Source organism: Rutidosis leptorrhynchoides, chromosome 10, assembly GCF_046630445.1.
Source record: "Rutidosis leptorrhynchoides isolate AG116_Rl617_1_P2 chromosome 10, CSIRO_AGI_Rlap_v1, whole genome shotgun sequence".
Lineage (NCBI taxonomy): Eukaryota > Viridiplantae > Streptophyta > Magnoliopsida > Asterales > Asteraceae > Rutidosis > Rutidosis leptorrhynchoides.
In genome coordinates this window covers 318,032,827-318,046,527 of record NC_092342.1, presented here as the reverse complement: position 1 = coordinate 318,046,527, position 13,701 = coordinate 318,032,827, and positions in this window count along the sequence as shown.

Genomic DNA, 13,701 nt, shown 5'->3' with positions numbered 1-13,701 from the left:
CTTATCATAATATTTCAGATTATATTATAATTTTATATACTAATTATATTGCTTATCATATGTACATACATATATTTATAATCAATTTTTCATACATGTCTTCTATTCACAATCGTACTCATATTATAAATTCATCTTCATATTACAATTTAATATTAATTATCATACTAATCTCTTATTTATTTTTGTATCATAATATTATCATCGACATTTACAATAATAATTATAATAATAATAATAACAATAATAATATAACAATTATAACAGTGATAATAATAAATATGATAATAAAAATAAAAATAATAATAAATATGTGATTACCTCCAAGAATCAAGCCCTTAAAAAATATACTGCCTTGAACCGGGCTCGAACCCGTGACCTCTCGCTCCCCCGCTAGCAACCTAACCGTCCCTCTGTCCCTCTCTTTTATATTTAATCTCTCAACTGTATTATACTTAATCTGTATTATTTCTGTTTCATATTCCTTCTTCTTCATCATTCATAAACGAACCAAATAATTAAACCATTTATAACAAAACGATTCTTGGACTCAGTATACAAAACAGAAAACAATTAATTGTTATTAATTGATTTGAGAGAATAAATAAAATGAAAAAAATATAAACAATATTGCAGATGTTCGTTCGTAAAAAAAATAAACCCAAACTCTAATTTCGACTTTTGGAAGTTTTAGACAAAGGTTTCTACACGAATTTTGTTTCAAAGAATCATTAGAAACTTTCTCAATTGTTAACTTCAACAGAAACATTTTATAAATCTTCAATTTGTTTGAAGAACAGAGTTTGACTTTCTATTACACATACTTTGACTTCAAAAATTCGTACTTGATATGGAGAAATTAAACCTGAGATTTTGAAGAAAGACTCACGACATGATTTGGAAACCTTCTGCATTTTTACATTTTGAAAAAAAATTGGATTTTGGCTGCTGAATAAAATGAACACAAACAGGGGTGTTCATTGTTCTTCGTTCCAGTTAAATAAAAAAAAATTTGATAAATAATAATACTGGTGGAATAATTGAATGGGTTTTTCTCTCTACAACATGAATTAATCAAATTACTTATATCATTGAAAAAAAATCGACAGAAATCAAAATCGGGTACAGAATATAAATAAAAAAAAAAAAAGAGAAAGAGATCTCTAAAAGAAATTGGATTTATCTGTGAAGATGGAATCTTAATGGTACGAATTCAACAATCCTCTATAGTTGGAAAGGGACTTGAAACAAACTCTGCTTTTCCAGTTCTATGTACACGATTTTTTTTAAAGATATTAGTAAATAATGAATTAATAATTAATAATTATAATTTTATTGATTAAAATCAAAGATACTAATAATAATAGTATAAATGAAAAAAATAACTAATTTCTGGTAGTAATAATACTTATAAAAATAATACTAAAATAATACTAATAATGATGATATTTAAAATTGATAATAATTAATGATAACATTCATAATATCATTTATAAGATAATAATAATAATACAATTTAAATTAATAATAATAATATGATGATAGTAATAATAACAATAAAGATAATTTCAATAAGTTTAATAATAATGATAATAAAAATGATAATAATATTAATAATACTAATAAGACTACTAATTATAATGATATTAATGTTATTAATAAAATTGATAATGATAATATTATAACAACTCTACATAACAATTTTCATGTTTATATAATAATATTATTAATACTGATATTACTATTAATTTTTACTTTACTGTATGTGATATAGCAATTATATTTTTAATTTATAATAAGTTTTATATGTTAATATTATATCTTGTTAACTATGTAATACATAATAACTATATATCTTGTTAACTATGTAATACTTAACAACTATCTATTATTTATAATATCATATATCGATTATATATATTACAATATACATATGAAAATAATAATATCATATATCTATCTATAGATTCATTTTAAATTACACTTAATAGTTTTTGTATCTTATTTTACATATTTAATTTTAATGTTTATATTATATTTTATTCTTTTCAATTATTATTATATATATACTTACATTTATATTTACATATTTATTTACACACAATTGTTCGTGAATCGTCGGGAATCGTCAAAGGTTTAAATTATTACATGAACAAAGTTCAAAAGTTTTTGAGACTCAACATTACAGACTTTGCTTATCGTATCGAAATCAAATAAGATTCAGGTTTAAATTTGGTCGGAAATTCCCGGGTCATCACAGTACCTACCTGTTAAAGAAATTTCATCCCGAAATTTGAGTGAGGTCGTCATGGCTAGCAATAAATATGTTTCCCTGACGAATATGAGCTGATAAATAGAGTTTTATCATTATTGAATAATACAGATAAAATAATTCGATTATTCGAAGAGCACGAATGAAGCTATCACAAAAGCGTGAAATGACTAAATGAAGTTTCGTTTTAACTTTTGACGTTGTCTTGGTTGAATTTTGAAAATGAGGTGCATCTTAACTTTTGACGTAGTCAGGGTTGAATTCCGGAATTCAAGGGATTTAAAGAAAATCTTTGAAATCTAAAAGATTTGATTCTTCGGCGAATAAGGAAATTAAGATCTCTATAATTAAATACGGTGATTTGCCACGATTATTCCGTCTGATATTCCCATTATAAATTAAACTTTTCCATTCCATTATTCTCACCATTCCTATACTTTCTTTCTTATTTCATACATCCAAAAGATTGTGAAAATGCTTAATCCAGTTCTAATCCTTGTCCTTATCCTTACTGTCGCAACAATCATTCTCCTTTTCCAACTTCCACCGGAGGAATCTGTTTTCTTCTACTTAGCCCTTAGGTTATAGTGTTTTTAATTCTCCCGTGTCTTTATGTTGCGATAAACATTGATATACACGGTTTGTAATTTCCGTGTTGTTATTGGGCTTTATATTTTCTCTTATATTTTGGAGCTCTATGCTTTTGTTTTCTCTTCCCGACTTCAAGTCAAGCGAATAATGGTCCAGAATTTGTAGATATAGTGTTTCGAATAATTATAATGTTCTAAGCAGGAAGGAACGTGATAGCACGATTTGATTTTCAAATTTATCAAGATCACTGAAGATAGAACCATCAAGAATACATTTTCTTGATTTGTTCAGAAGTTAAGTAGAATGAAAGAGTTATGTAACATGGCACATGATGATGTTATGATCTGTGAATCATCATGTCCCATTAGAAACTCAGCATGACTTACTGTAATATAATCACGTTGATCAAGTGTCATTATATTATACTAACTCATGCATCAATTTCCAACACTACTTCAAAATCATTCATAATTCAAACTCGATTTTTTTTAAAGAAATTTAGAAACTAAGGTAGTTTCCTTTATGATGTAATATAAATAGCACGAAGAGATAAATAATTTCGGACGAGAATATATATGAAAATATCTTCAGAAATATCGAAGATATTTATGATGATATTTTGGAATTTCTAAGTTCAAAGGTTGATGAAGAAAAATTTTCCGCAAGATTTTAACATGACTTCGGAGCAAGATATTCTCTAAAGATTTCAACGGATCCAGGATTACTTGGATTCTTTGAATATAGGGTTTGGTACTTGTATTTGTCCTTGGTCTCCTTCATGATTAGCTCAATCTGTTTAAGTGGACCAAATTTTCTATCGAGCGTTCCCAACATTACTTCAATAGCATTCATATTTTAAGCTCGAAAGTTTACAGAATATAGAAACTAACAGTTTCTATATGATGTAACACTGATAGCACGAAGAGATTAATGATTTCAGATAAGAATACTTATGAAAATATCTTCAAAAATATAGAGGATATTTATAATGAAAGATACGATGATATCTTGGAATTTCTAATATCGAAGGATGGTGAACAAAATTTGTCCGCAAGAGTTTGGAGTCAGAAGCAAGGTATTCGCTAAAGATTTCATCAAAAACAGAATCATCAGGATTCTTAATGTACAAGTTTAGTCATTGTGATTTGTTCAGAGACTCCTTCGTAGTTTGCTCAATCAGTTTTTCATTTTCAACTTTTTCTAAGCTATGCCAACATACAATTCTTTATCATCATCTTTTGGCTGTTGAGGTCATTTACAGTTTTTGTTGCTTCATTCAACTTTTCAAAATTCAGAGCATTAATTCGCAGACTGGGTGCTTTTCAGAATTTTAGAATGGAAGATCATAGTTCTAAAAGATAAATGTTATATGGATACATATAACTGTTGATGTGGAACCGTTGCGAGACTCACAATACAGATTTGTTGATTCCCGATAATTGGTATGGCAATTCTTGTTACAAGATGCGGATGAGTACATGATGAGACTTCAATAGATAAATATAGTGATTTGTCGGAGGGATTTAAACCAAGGAGCGACGAGGTTGCTGGTATATCTGCTGGTAATATGGTGGAATATAAAAGGTTCCCCGGTAACAATAAAAGAGCATGCATATATATCAAGGTTATAGTAAGGCTAGTCCGACTGAAAGGTCGAAATTGATTTGCTGGAGCTGTGACAAAACTGGCTATCTCGATCAGGAGTTGCAAAGTTATTTTCGGTAATAATAACAATAAAGGAATTAGCACAGCTATGTGTTAAACGTTTACTCAGGTTCCGAGTGTTTTTCAGGTGCAACACTATATGCATCAATCTTTTCTTCCGTAAATGAAGTGCGGTTGGTTCATCCTCTCGATTGAGGTGTTTTTAAGAATCATGAAAGGTTTGAACGCAGATTGTAATTGTCAAGATACGAATGAGGTTTAAGATGAAATCAAGTGGCAAACTTGAAGAATTGTTTAGTTTCATATGTTATAATCAATATTTTAATTCATTTTAATTGTCCAATGTTGGTAGTCCTCAGTTGATAGTCCACAGTTAGCAATTCAATAATTCATATATAGTTAAATATATAATATTCGAATTAATCATTACGCATCGTGACCCGTGTACATGTCTCAGAATTGATCACAACTCAAAGTATATATATTATTGTAGAATCAACCTCAACCCTGTATAGAGAACTCGATCATTACTGCATATAGAGTGTCTATGGTTATTCCAAATAATATATATATATATATATATATATATATATATATATATATATATATATATATATATATATATATATATATATATATATATATATATATATATATATATATATATATATAATATATATGCGTCGATATGATATGTCAAAACCTTGTATACGTGTCCCGATATTTAAAGTGCGTAAAATAAATAACAGAAATTAAATGATGATAAATAAAGTGCGTAAAGTAAATAACAGAAATTAAATGACGATAAATAAAATTACGATAATTAAATTGCGATAAATAAATTGCGATAAATAAAATGTAATCAGTTAGCTAGGAATAGTTAGCTGGAAACAGTTAGCGTGGATTCTTAACAAAATTTCTCATAGTTAATTTGTTTGTTTCTAACAAATTTTATTTTTGTCCAATGTTTTCTTCATTATGCCACTTGTTGGATTCTGATAGGTCAAAATCCAAATATGAAATTGAATGAAAATGATTATTCTGTGGTGAACGGATTTGTATATCGGTGGATGTAAGTAGGATAGTAAATGACTGTTAAATCAGCTTCGAAGAATGTACATTGTAACTTATTAATGTGAAATCTGAATATTCCTTGGGTATTACCTACCCGTTAAAATATTTTCACAATTAACACTTTGTACTAAAGAATTTTTAATTACAATCTTTATGAAAACATATATACATATATATTTTCTTCAGATGTAATCATGGATTCATTGAGTTAATATGATATTAAACTCATTTGGTTTACCGTTAGAACAAGAATATATATAATCTCTAAAACATTAGAGATTACATAATCGCCATGTCGAACGAAAATAAATGATGTAGAACGTCATGTAGAACGATGATTATACTTGAAGTACAGAATGAGATGTTGAGACATGTGATGTTGAGACTTGGGTTGTTGATGGTAATATTGGTGCCGGTGATATTGCTGAAGCTGGTAAGTTTTGAACCATGTTTTCTAAATTGATTACTTGAACGGGAAGCTCGTTGACTTCTTCTATTATTCCGGGATGATTGTCGGTCGGAATGAATGGATGAATAAGGTTTAGAATTTTAGATAGAATGTAATCATGGAGAGATAATCTGGAAATGAGTGTGAAAATGGTGTTTCGAATGGGTTCGCCTGTAAGTGCTTCAGGTTCTTTATCAAGAGTGCAGGTTGGTGGGTGAAAATGATGGCCTTCTTCTCGTCTCCATCGATTAAGTAGGCTACGAACCCATCAAATGAATTGGTTGATTCATTCTGGTGACACTGCTTTCGGAGCTTAGGTGAAACTCCATATCGAAATAGCTGTCGGAATCTGAGGAATTCGAACTGGTTGAGGGATTCATCTCGTACGATCCAGTGAAGGATTTTCGATAAGAAATAGATTATAGGATATAGATTAGTACCCTGAAATACATAATTTACATATGCATATATAATACTAAAATCCCATAAGTTACGGAGGAATCTACGGAAGTTGCCAGGCAAAGTTTACAGTAACGTATATGCTAAGATATGAATTTGTCTATACACTATTTATGCAATCAATGCAGTAAGATGTGTCTAGACTAGGAATGATAAACAGGTTGTTTTCGACACGAAATGATAAGCAAAACTTTTGACATGCAGACACGGTCGAAGTCCAGACTCACTAATGCATCCTAACGACTTATCAGTTATACACACTAATGCAGACCTGGTTAGCTAAGACCACCGCTCTGATACCAACTTTCATGACACGTCCTAATCCATCCGGACAATGTCCATATCGATTACAAATGATTCACAATAGTTGGTTACATCGCGTGGTACTTGACCTCTATATGATACATTTTACAAACATTGCATTCGTTTTTAAAAGACAACCTTTCATTTACATCGAATGTTGACGACATGCATACCATTTTATAATATATCCAACTATAATTGACTTAATAATAATCTTGATGAACTCAACGACTCGAATGCAACGTCTTTTGAAATATGTCATGAATGACTCCAAGTAATATTTCTAAAGTGAGCAAATGCACAGCGGAAGATTTCTTTCGTACCTGAGAATAAACATGCTTTAAAGTGTCAACCAAAAGGTTGGTGAGTTCATTAGTTTATCATAATCATTCATTTCCATCATTTTAATAGACCACAAGATTTTCATTTTCATAAATATACGTCCCATGCATAGAGACAAAAATATCATTTATATGGATTGAACACCTGGTAACAGACATTAACAAGATGCATATAAGAATATCCCCTATCATTCTGGGAAATCCTTCGGACATGATAAAAACAACATCGAAGTACTAAAGCATCCGGTACTTTGGATGGGGTTCGTTAGGCCCAATAGATTTATAAAACATTTTATAAAATTATTCTACATTGAGGTGTAACAAAAATATTTAATGATACAACTCAGCTTAGAATTTAAAATCAATGCTAAACAGCATATAATAATCCATGCTAAACAGCATATAGTAATCTATAGTTCTATTCCACAGCCTGAGGTGTAACCAAAAATATTTGTTGATACAACTCTACATAGAATTTAGTTTTTGACGGAACTATGTTGTAAATCAAAAAGTTCATTTATTCATCCCAAAACATTTAAAGAGTTTTAAAAATGGGATTAGTTTTTGTGTCTATTTCGTCAAACATTTATAAAACAGCGCATGTATTCTCAGCCCAAAAATATATAATGCAAAAGCAATTAAAAAGGGAGCAAATGAAACTCACCTAATATATTTTGTAGTAAAAATACATATTACGATATTGAACAAATGCAGGGTTGGCCTCGGATTCACGAACCTAGATTATTCATATATATATATATATATATATATATATATATATATATATATATATATATATATATATATATATATATATATATATATATATATATATATATATATATATATATATATATATATTAAAACATATAATCGTAATCGAACAAGTTTATATATATTATTAATAATAACATACTTGTTATTTTAGTAAATAAATTGTGTGTTATATTAATAGATAAATTAAATATATTTAGTATATATTTAAATTAATATTTGTATTAAAAAAAATTAATAATATCAATTTGTTAAATACTTATTAATACATTATATAGTTCTAGTATATCTATACAAAATGTTATATTACTAGATAATTATAATAGCATTGGTTTTATCCAAATTTTTTTTTATGTATTTTATATATAAATATGTTTATTCATATATATATATTTATATATATATATATAATTCTCATTTATAGTCGTAATATATTTTGTATCTAATGTTTACAACTTAAAGTTATATTAGTCGTTATATATTAATAGTAGGTTCATATTAATACGTACATTAAAGTTTAAACCTTTGTGAGTTTTCTATATATCTATGTATATTTTTAATCATTGCAGTCTTACTTTTCAAGCTATCTTATCATAATATTTCAGATTATATTATAATTTAATATACTAATTATATTGCTTATCATATGTACATACATATATTTATAATCAATTTTTCATACATGTCTTCTATTCACAATCGTACTCATATTATAAATTCATCTTCATATTACAATTTAATATTAATTATCATAGTAATCTCATATTTATTTTTGTATCATAATATTATCATCGACATTTACAATAATAATTATAATTATAATTATAATAACAATAATAATATAACAATTATAATAGTGATAATAATAAATATGATAATAAAAATAATAATAATACGGAGTAATAAATATGTGACTACCTCCAAGAATCAAGCCCTTAAAAAATATACTGCCTTGAACCGGGCTCGAACCCGTGACCTCTCGCTCCCCCGCTAGCAACCTAACCGTCCCTCTGTCCCTCTCTTTTCTGTTTAATCTCTCAACTGTATTATACTTAATCTGTATTATTTCTGTTTCATATTCCTTCTTCTTCATCATTCATAAACGAACCAAATAATTAAACCCTTTATAACAAAACGATTCTTGGACTCAGTATACAAAACAGAAAACAATTAATTGTTATTAATTGAATTGAGAGAATAAATAAAATGAAAAAAAAATATAAACAATATTGCAGCTGTTCGTTCGTAAAAAATAAAAATAAACCCAAATTCTAATTTCGATTTTTAGGAAGTTTTAGACAAAGGTTTCTACACGAATTTTGTTTCAAAGAATCATTAGAAACTTTCTCAATTGTTAATTTCAACAGAAACATTTTATAAATCTTCAATTTGTTTGAAGAACAGAGTTTGACTTTCTATTACACACACTTTGACTTCAAAAATTCGTACTTGATATGGAGAAATTAAACCTGAGATTTTGAAGAAAGACTCACGACATGATTTGGAAACCTTCTGCATTTTTACATTTTGAAAAAAAATTGGATTTTGGCTGCTGAATAAAATGAACACAAATAGGGGTGTTCATTGTTCTTCGTTCCAGTTAAATAATTTTTTTTTTGATAAATAATAATACTGGTGGAATAATTGAATGGGTTTTTCTCTCTACAACATGAATTAATCAAATTACTTATATCATTGAAAAAAAATCGACAGAAATCAAAATCGGGTACAGAATATAAATAAAAAAATAAAAGAGAAAGAGATCTCTAAAAGAAATTGGATTTATATGTGAAGATGGAATCTTAATGGTACGAATTCAACAATCCTCTATAGTTGGAAAGGGACTTGAAACAAACTCTGCTTTTCCAGTTCTATGTACACGATTTTTTTTAAAGATATTAGTAAATAATGAATTAATAATTAATAATTATAATTTTATTGATTAAAATCAAAGATACTAATAATAATAGTATAAATGAAAAAAATAACTAATTTCTGGTAGTAATAATACTTATAAAAATAATACTAAAATAATACTAATAATGATGATATTTAAAATTGATAATAATTAATGATAACATTCATAATATCATTTATAAGATAATAATAATAATAATAAAATTTAAATTAATAATAATAATATGATGATAGTAATAATAACAATAAAGATAATTTCAATAAGTTTAATAATAATGATAATAAAAATGATAACAATATTAATAATACTAATAAGACTACTAATTATAATGATATTAATAAAATTGATAATGATAATATTATAACAACTCTACATAACAATTTTCATGTTTATATAATAATATTATTAATACTGATATTACTATTAATTTTTACTTTACTGTATGTGATATAGCAATTATATTTTTAATTTATAAGTAAGTTTTATGTGTTAATATTATATCTTGTTAACTATGTAATACATAACAACTATATATCTTGTTAACTATGTAATACTTAACAACTATCTATTATTTATAATATCATATATCGATTATATATATTACAATATACATATGAAAATAATAATATCTTATATCTATCTATAGATTCATTTTAAATTACACTTAATAGTTTTTGTATCTTATTTTACATATTTAATTTTAATGTTTATATTATATTTTATTCTTTCCAATTATTATTATATATATACTTACATTTATATTTACATATTTATTTACACACAATTGTTCGTGAATCGTCGGGAATCGTCAAAGGTTTAAATTATTACATGAACAAAGTTCAAAAGTTTTTGAGACTCAACATTACAGACTTTGCTTATCGTATAGAAATCAAATAAGATTCAAGTTTAAATTTGGTCAGAAATTCCCGGGTCATCACAACTCGCACGTTTGAGACTTAGTGATTGGTTCTTTTGATTAAGTGGTGACACGTACGCTTGAGGTTGTGACACGTACGGTTGATACTGTCACACGTACATTTGATATCCTGAACCGCACGGTTTACCTTTGGTAAAAGTTTTCAAGATGTTTAATTCAAACAATTACACGTTGGCTGCACCGTTAGTTCAGAGCATTACGAATATGACTCAACGATTACTCCTTGCTGAGAGTGAATCAGGAAGTGGTACAAAATGTCTGAGGTTAATGAGTATGGATAACTATTCTACTTGGAAGTCGAGATTTAAGATTTGGTCTGATGGTCAGGACACGAAGCTTTGGAAGTACATTGAAATTGAATTTCAATGGCCGCGTTCACCTGTTACAAATGAATTGTATACGTTACATAACATGCCTTCGGAAGAACGTGAAGAGTATAACTTGGAAAAGAAGATGTACTGTAACTTTACAAGTGCTCTTGATGGTCTGATTTTCCATCAATTTCTGTGTCATGATAACTCATTCAAGATATGGGAAGCGGTTCGTACTTTTAACGAAGGAAATACATCTTACAGAACTAGAAAGGGTTTGGAATTGAAAGCTGAGTTTGATCGTTTTCACTGGCAAGTTGGAGAGTCTATTACAGAATTGGTTAAAAGATATCGTCACTTGCTAGCTGAATTACACAAGCATGATATGACCATTGCTGAAAAAGACAAAGTTACATGTCTAGCTAGAGCATTACCTTTAGAATGGAATGATTTCGTATTAACTATGAAAACCAGCGAAGAACTAGCTACTGCTACAGTGAACTTGTTTATTGCAAGACTTCAGGAAGAAGAACTATAGTTGTTAAAGAAAGTCAAGAGGTCTAAACAAGTTCAAGACACGAAAATGTATTGTCCAAATGGTTACACACCGCCTAAGTCAGCTCATGCACCATTTTAAACAGCTTTTGTTACGAACAATCAGAATATGTATGGTTTGAATGTTAGCAATGCACCTTTTCAAAAACCTTCGTATCCACCACAAGTTTCACCATGTTCTCTCAATACTCAATCACAGCCTACTTTTAATACTACAGAGTCATCTACACCGACTGCATCAGATGTTCTGTTTGCACTTAAGATCGAGAACTTGAGGAAAGCTGGAAAAGAAAAGATTAGTGAAGATATAGCTTTGTTGTCAAGCCTTGTTAATTCTTATGATAGTTATCTTGATGGTCGTGTGGGTAACATTCATCTAACAATAGAAGATTATCATCAACTTGATAAAGATGAAGCAGAAAAGATGGATATTATGTGGGGTATGGCAAATCTTATGAGACGAGCTAGAGATTACGAAGAGCGAACTGGAAAACCAATCAGTCTGACCAAAGATATAAAACTGGGTTTTGATATGAATTCTGTTACTTGTTACAACTGTGGAGAATTAGGTCATTTTTCAAGATAGTGCACAAAACAGAAGAAGCAGGGTAATCGTAATCCGTTCAAGAATCAGAACTACAGTTCTCAGAGTCAAACTACAAAGCGTGAGATTTACATTACTGATAAAGTAAATGAAGCTGAAACAGCTGAAGGTCCGAATAAAGCTTTAGTTTTCATTCATGGAGACGATGATGATTGGTCTATCAAATTGAATGTTGATGATCAACAACCTAAAGCTAACATGGCTAAGATTTCTGAAGTAAAAGAAGACTGTGTTAATGGTCAAAGTATAATTGAGAAGCTGACTGCTCGTGCTGAAAGAGCTGAAAAGTTATCATGAACCATTCGGAAAGAGAAGATTCAAAAGATGGTTAAAGATAAATTCAAGAAGGCACGTGATTCAGTTCCTCGTACACCTGAATCTGGAAGTATTTCACCAACATCGTCAGAGGACTACTACTTCAACAGTTGGAAGGATAACTATAGTGATACCTCGGTGTTTGAAGAAAGTCTAGAAGCTAATCAGAGTGAAGAGACATTGGTTGATTCTGATACGGAACTAGACAAATGGGGTAAAACGTTTGTTGCTGAATTGGAAATGTTAGTTCTTATGGGTGAAGGTTCAGATCTTGAGAGTGTAAGTTCAGATGTTGATGATTCGGACGAGAAGTCAGAATCAGAGGTTGAAGATAAAGCTGATCATACTGGAGTGGATAAATCTGATTTTGAAGCATTGAACAAGCAAGCAGTAGATTTACTGAAGATGTGCTTATCAGAAAGTGATCTTGAAAAGGTTTCCGGTTTGACAAGAGCTAAGGATATTTGGGACAGACTTGAGCAGATTCATTTGGGTAAAGATGCTGATACATCAGAGTTTCTTACAGACTCATCAGAATCAGAAGATGAGCTCGATGATGGGAAGAAGATAAATTACTTTGCATTTATGGCTGAGACTTCCTCATCAAATAACACTCAACAGGTATCTTCTGATCCATCTACTATTATTGAATGTGTTAAATGTGCTGAGTCTAAGGTAACAATAGATAATTTAACAAAGGCATATGCGGAGATGAAAGAAAAATGGTATGCTGACCATGTGACCACTAAGGTTAAAAATGAATTGAAAGAGCAGATCAAAGTTTATAAAAAACAACTTCACGATCTTAAATATTATAACTTTGATATAAATCAAGCTTTAATTATGTAGTGACCCAAACTTTTCCATGTTTATATATATTAATTGAGATTGATATTTACATTACTAAATGTTTCCAACGTGTTAAGCAATCAAACTTGTTAAGACTTGATTAAATGAAATAAGTTTCATATAGACAATTGATCACCCAAGTTGACCGGCGATTCACGAACGTTACAAAATTGTAAAAACTACATGTTGTGGTATATATAGACATATATATATGGTTGACATAAGATTATGATGAGTAAGTATCTCACTAAGTATATTAACAATGTGTGATATACATAAGAAATG